The sequence below is a fragment of the Pinus tabuliformis genome, chromosome 3_2 (genome assembly GCF_031772625.1).
Source record: "Pinus tabuliformis cultivar Carrire ecotype Pingquan chromosome 3_2, CPIR1, whole genome shotgun sequence".
Classification (NCBI taxonomy): Eukaryota; Viridiplantae; Streptophyta; class Pinopsida; order Pinales; family Pinaceae; genus Pinus; species Pinus tabuliformis.
This window is the reverse complement of record NC_142302.1, coordinates 91,724,893-91,732,008: the sequence shown is the minus strand read 5'-3', so window position 1 is coordinate 91,732,008 and position 7,116 is coordinate 91,724,893. Positions and strand designations below refer to the sequence as shown.

The window sequence follows — 7,116 nt, the reverse complement described above, 5'->3', positions numbered from 1 at the left end:
AATTGTAGATTTGAAAATATGGTGTAAACTATAAATTTGACCTTCCTCCTTTAGGAGAACTTGACACAGGTCATGCTTAACAACTTGTCAAGTTGACTCTTGTAGGCTTCCGAAGACGAGAGGGTAAGGCTACATGCCTGTTCTATATGAAAACTAGAACTTGCAAGTATGGTACAACTTGCAGGTTTGATCATCCCCCTCTTGAAGAAGTTGTAGCCAAAGTTGTTGCAATGGTTGCAACCACTGAAGGTACCTCAGTAGATTATAATAAGATTGATCGACGAAATTTTGGAGCCAAAGCCATAGTTGAGAATATCAAAGATTGATGAACATTCCATAAAGTGGATTAAGGTCTTCTCTTTGAAGGGGACAGGAATAAAGGTAGATCGGTTTGGGGTTGTAACCTTTCACCATCAAATTGATATTTGCGCGATGCAGGAAAACATGTCAAATTTAGGGTTGCAAGGTTTTCCCGTGAATCTTTTGTTTGGGATTTTCTTTGAAAAAGTCAAAGTTTCCATCCATACCTAATATTTTGAGGAGCATTGAAATGTGTATTTTGGATGTTTCATCTATTGTAAGTGGTTGACTGTATGACATAGGGTAAAAAAATTTACACTGAAGATGTTATTGTTGCTATCACAGGAATACCCATAAATTGACTATGATTTCGTACCAAAAAATTATGCAAACTTAGAGATATATAGATCGACTCAACACCACCTACTTCGACTCTGATAGATAATAAGAAAAGGGAGAAAAGGCAGCTACAGACTATCTCATTGACCATTTGGTAACCTCATGCCAAATGTTTCATGTATACCCATGAATCAAGGGCTCTCCAAACTTGTTTCCACTTATTGAGGGAGGTGTACAACAGGTCAATATAAGTGATTCCTATCCAATTACGATCTTAGCTTCTCATATTATAATTGACAAAACCAAATGGTGATTGCTTCATGCTACAACCTTCACCATATTGATCTTCCAATGACATCAATGATAATACATATTCGACTATAATTCTCAATTCTAGAAATATTATAAATGATTGAGGGAAAAGAATGGGATTTCCAATTATTACTAATCACAAAAAGGATCGTTGAATAAAGAAAACCAGATTAGGTAGTATTTGGGGGCAACAAAATTCAAATTATGTAAACAAATTTTAAAAATGCATATAAAAAAATAAAGTATGACACATAAAAGCATACCAAATCAATTTTGGGGGTCTATATCTTAAGAAGGTGCAAGAAACACAAGGTCACATGGTTTATATATAGCAGCATTTAAGGTAATTTCTATTTATTCAAAGAGTTGTTTGCAAGCAAATCAATAACACCTAATATATGTCTTTCCAAGACGGTCAAACAAGAACCTTCAATTATTTTGGGTTGTGACTAAATCTAGCGAGTTGCAAACTTTATTTCTTAGAAAAACACAACTTTCCATATAAGAAGTGTTTTCTCCACAGCCACAACACCAGGCCCCAAAAAGTCGAAAATCAACCCTAAAAGCCTAAAATAATTGACAATATAAATGGAAAATTTGAGAAGACTTGAATTAAATCTAATAGCAGCGAAGTCCACCTTACCTTCCAAGCGACAATGACGTGATGTAGCCTTTCTCAAGGACTAGAGGAAACCCCGAGGTATCACAAAAGGGATATCATACATATCTCATAACCCAAACCAACATAACATTTAATACAAAAATTGTTTATCATAAGCATCTTCTACAGAAGCACCATGAATATGGACAAGCGAAATATCATATTCTTATTAGGTGTTTCATTGGTTGCTCTATCTCATCACCTGACAAACACATTCATGTAACCTCTTAATTAGGAAAATATCTTAATATCACCTAACTCCAGGCTGTGCATATGAATGACATTTCATAGAGGGCAAACAAAGTTGAGGTCTACTAGATGATCCACTACCATTGCGTTCCAACATCCTTGATCTACTTCTTGATCCAAGGAGAGAACTTGCCACATGTGTTTCCAAAGTTTCATTGAATTTTACAGCTTCCTCTTCAGTTAATTTGTGAAGACTCTCTATAGTATTCTCATTGCCATCTACATTCTGTTTCTTACAAACAACATGCATCTTGTCACCAATTGTCCGAAAAACTCCACTATTCTCTTGTTGCAACGCATCCCTAGGATCTTGCTCAATGTGAGAAGGTTTTAACCGAGTTGGGTGTTGCGCTGGAAAATGTGGATGACACAACAAGTGCTGCTAAGTTTATAGCCACCCTTAATTATAGAGATACAAGAGTTGTTGCAAGTGCTCGAGCTGCAGAGATTTATGGCCTTGATATTCTTTTAAATGGGATCCAGGATGCTTTACTGGCTTCTTGATGTTAGCGAGGGATCCACTAATTCCAGGAACTAAGCGACCTTTCAAGAAAAACATTGTATTCGTTGTTGATGTTAAGAAATTTATCAGAGAACATAAATAATTACTGAGATTTACCGAGATTTATGGAGAAGAATAATAAAATAACCAACATAACTATTCGCATAAACAATACACACAAGGTTTAACCCCAAATCTGGTGAAAAACCCAACCCAATGAGATCTCATTATCCTTGACCAGGATCCGATGAAAAACTCAACCCAATGAGATATCATTATCCTTGGCCAAAAACCTGGCCAAGATGGCCAAGTGAGCCTTCACGGCTCACCTCCAAGCCTCACTTACAATGAACTATTCTCAGCCTTTTATAGGATCCATTACATGCAATACGATAGGAAAAAAACCATGGGTGCACAATATCAAGTGCCCCCAAAACCATCACTCTTTAACCTGGTCAACTTTGACTCTATCCCAAGTCAATGTCCTCATTAAACTTGACTTAGGGTTCATTGACTAACTGCAGCCAACGTGCTAAGTGAGATAACCATGCTCACTCTAGCCCTTACCCACTTCAAATTTTTATGCAGGTATTGTTGACCAAACATCCCCCTATCACCTAGGTCTAACCTGGAATTTTCCAGTGATTACCCGGAGTACAACAATATGCCCATTTACATGCAAAATTTGAACTTCATTATAATTTTTTCTTACTTAATATAAATCCCTTGTTTGTACCAATTTTACATCCTCTCGACTAATTCTCTCCACTACACTTGAATCCCTCTACAACCAATTCTACCTTGGTAATCTCTCACATGAATTTTGTCAAACACTTTGTGAGCGTCTTTGACACTCATTCCTGTGCCACACCATGGCTCTCCATAACTGATGTAGTACTGAAACTTCCTCACAAGCCTCCCACGGGCTTCAAAGACCATCAAAAACTCCTCATCGTCATCATTGCACTGCCTCAGAGTTCCATCGCAGATCTGGCCCGTAAGATAATCGAACCTGTGCTGCTCATGAGATGCAACGCCACCGAGCCAGTTAGCCAGTTATAGGTAACTGAAAGTTCCTCGGAATTGACAGGTGTTTGCAAGGGATACCCCATGCAGGGAAACCAGACCAATAGCAACAGCAAGGCCACAAGTGGAATTCTTCCCAAATGATCCATTGGGCAACCAGGAACAAATTACATCTTGAATTTTATCTAAAGAGTTTATGACTACACAACCTTGTGCTTGGTGGCCAACTGTTGAAGCCTGTGGGGGACCTCCTTGGCCAATAGCTCGAAGGAGTCTGTATATTTGAACCTGCGACATTTTCTACACGGGGTTTTGGCCACCAGGTCTAAGAAGCAAACAGGGAATTAGGTGACAGTCCCAAATGAAGAACTCAAGGATCGCATAAAACTTGGAACCCACTGTCCACACCATCTCGATTATCTCGACCATTTCCTCGAACCCCATGTGTTTCATATCGGCCTCACCATGGTAATCCATTATAAGTTCTTTCCACTGGTTAATGTGGGAGACGTATTGGCAGGAGTTTTTGTTCAAGTAGAGTAACTTGTTGCCTCGGTCATCGATGTTGTCGTTGAGCTTGTCCTCGATGCGCTTCCACCCGGTATGGTAAGTAGTGTCCTCGCTTTGATCCTCTCACACCCCATGCCATCAGTCCAACACAGCCTGGGAGGTCACACCCCTGATCTCCTACAGCATAGCAAATCAACGGACCATCAGATGGTGGGATTCCTTATTGAAGGTGTGCAATTTGGCAGAGATGTGGGGTTCTAGATCAAAAAATATGGTTTTCGTTGTCGTGTCTAATTGCAGGGTGGAAGAAGAAGAGGAAAACAACGTCATGCCCATTTCACCATTGGCCCCCTTGCCCTCTCATCTGTGTCTGCATCTAAATCTGAGTTGAGGTTGTCGTCTCTAAAAACCACCATCTTCATCTGTTGTTGTTCATCACCCATCAACATCCTTGAGGATAGTCTAAAACTCTCTTCCTCCATAGCGTACATCTGAAAATATCTCTACCCACTATGAACCCCAAATTTTATCTATGATCCCATCGTTACCTTGGATTTTATAGAACACTCATATTCAATGCTCAATAGATCTCTGCTTTGCTCGCATCCAGTTCCTGGATTGCTGCCGATCTCAGCTTTGTGGCATCTCCAAACATGTTTCACTTGTTTTCTAGCAATGCCATCCTCCTTGCACCCACCTCTACAAATAGATTATGCGTCCTCTTCTTGTCGAGTCCACATACTTAGTTATTCACCCAAAACGCACTCGTTGACCTCAAAAATCTAGCTTCAGATCTAGATCACCACGCAGTACAAACACAACTTGCAAACTTAGTGCTTCATCTGATGCTCTAGATCGAGCATGTAGCTTTGTTGATATGCGCTTAGATTTTTCCATTCACCATGCCCTATAAACCTTTGCCAATAGAAACATCCTTCTAAAGCCAAAATGGCTCTCATACTAATTGTTAAGAAATTTATCAAAGAACATAAATAATTATTAAGATTTACTGAGATTTACAGAGAGGAATAATAAAATAACAAGCATAAGTATTCACATAAGAAATACACAGAAGATTTAACTAGGAAAACCCCAAATCCAGGGAAAAACCCAACCCAATGAGATCCCATTATCCCTAGCCAAAATCCTAGTCAAGATGGCCAAGTGAGCCTTCATTGTACACTTCCAGGTCTCACTTACAATGAATTTTTCCCAACCTTTTATAGTCTCCATTACATGAAATACCACATCCAGAAAACCATGGGTGCACAATACCATGTGCCCCAAAACCATCACTCTTTAACTTGGTCAACTTTGACTCTATCCCAAGTCAAATTTACCTAACATTTGAGGATAGAACTGGGACGATTTTCAAGGCACTTGTTGTATTTTCTTTTAAAAATATCAATTTAATCAATATTGAAGGTGACCCCAGAGAAAGTAGCCATTGAGGGTGGTTGATGATAGGAACAACTGAACTGCAAAATACTTTGACTATCTATTCTATGTTGACTTTGAAGCCTCTATGGTTGATCTACGAGCACAAAATGCATTAAGTCACCTATAGAAGTTCACAACATTCATTTGAATACTAGGTAGCTATCCAATTGACACAACCCCCGTGAATCATCCTATAGTTTCATAGGTTTACAGATCATTGGTTGAAACTTCAAAAGTTTCTACCCTTGTGAAGCACATTTTTTTCCACTACCCTACTTTATGGTTGAGGCGAACAAACATTTTGGCATTTGCTTATTTATTCTTGGCATCCGGTTAAGAAGATTGCATTCCATAGGTTCCCGCAGTGCTAAGTTGGCATGCACAGGTTGAAAAATAACAACTTATGCATATTAATACTACTTATAGCTTGCCAGGTTTTGATGTGGGCTTGAAGTGAGGATTGTCACCACCTAGTTCCATAAAATATAAGATAGATGCTTATGCATCTTTTGTATATTCTATTTTCTATAAATATGGTTGTAGGACATGGATAGAGACAAACCAAAGAAGGAATAAATGATGCTTTTCTAAACTTGAATATAATATTATTGTGCTATATTGATTCACTAACATTTTATTTGGATTAAAAAAATGCTACTATTCTTAATGCCAGTAGAGCTATCTTTCTCATGATGTTCCGCTTCCATCACCTTATTTGGACCAACCCTCCTTTTAGATGAAGAACTATAATAGATACCACAGGGCCCAAAAATAGTAGATCTATGGTAGTTGAATGACTGTGAAGTAAAATTAGGGTTGGTCTGAGATGACTACTACTATTGTCTGATATTTCTTGATTCATCCTCTATATCACTGGAAATGACCTCCTCATCTGGGTGTTCAACTATGGGCTCTGTGGTAGCAGGTTTAGATTCATGTGCTAGCAAGTTTAGATTCAGATGTTGGAAGCTCCTCAATTACAGGTCCCCCTCAACTCCATTATCATTAGGCAGCTCCTCAATTTCATGTCCCCATTGGAATTGTGGCTATGCAAGGTTAAAGTCCCTCTGATCAATAAAAAACTCGTTGGAAGGGCAGAAGAATCGCTGATCGTTTAGCATGCCCATGCCCATATTCCACCTCATCAACCCAAAAAGGCTGTCAAAACCAAATAGACTGTTGCCCGGAGAGCCGAACAAGCCCCTGAATGGGCACGGGAAAGAAGATTGTCAAATGGATAGTGGCCGAAGAATTCCTCCACCAAGCTTCGTCCTCCTACCCCTCTGCCACAGCTCCTCCACCAAATCAGTGGAATCTGACAAAAGAGTCTGGGAAAATAGGAAAATCACCAAAACTTCTGCCAAAGCCACCATCACCCATACCGCCATGATGACCCTCGCTTTTGTCACTAGGATGCATTATGTTATAGCTAATTGGTGATTATTTTTATATAATGTATAAATCCACCAGGGTTTGAGGGCTCATTGGCTGATGACCTAGTTTAATTAACAACAATTGCAAGTGATACCTTCATGAATGATTTCTGCTCTAACTTGTCTTCCTCCACCATTGGATTGTCGATTTTTTCTCACTCCTCATCCCACCTAAAATATCCCTTCTCCTTAGACCAAGTCATATATGGTAATGTGGATGGAATATCTAGCATTCAATGATCTATATTGGTGAGATCAACCACACTAATTCGACAGAGGTGACTGAATTAGCTGATTGATTGACCACATGCAGACAGATGCCAACGAAATAAATGCACTATGTC

The 7,116-nt window shown here is 39.2% G+C and overlaps 1 pseudogene; it reads right to left on the bottom strand.

Moving 5' to 3' along the window:
- Window positions 1-1,862: 1,862 nt before the first annotated feature.
- On the bottom strand, window positions 1,863-6,758 carry LOC149179987 (uncharacterized; annotated as a pseudogene).
- Between the last annotated feature and the right edge of the window lie 358 nt (window positions 6,759-7,116).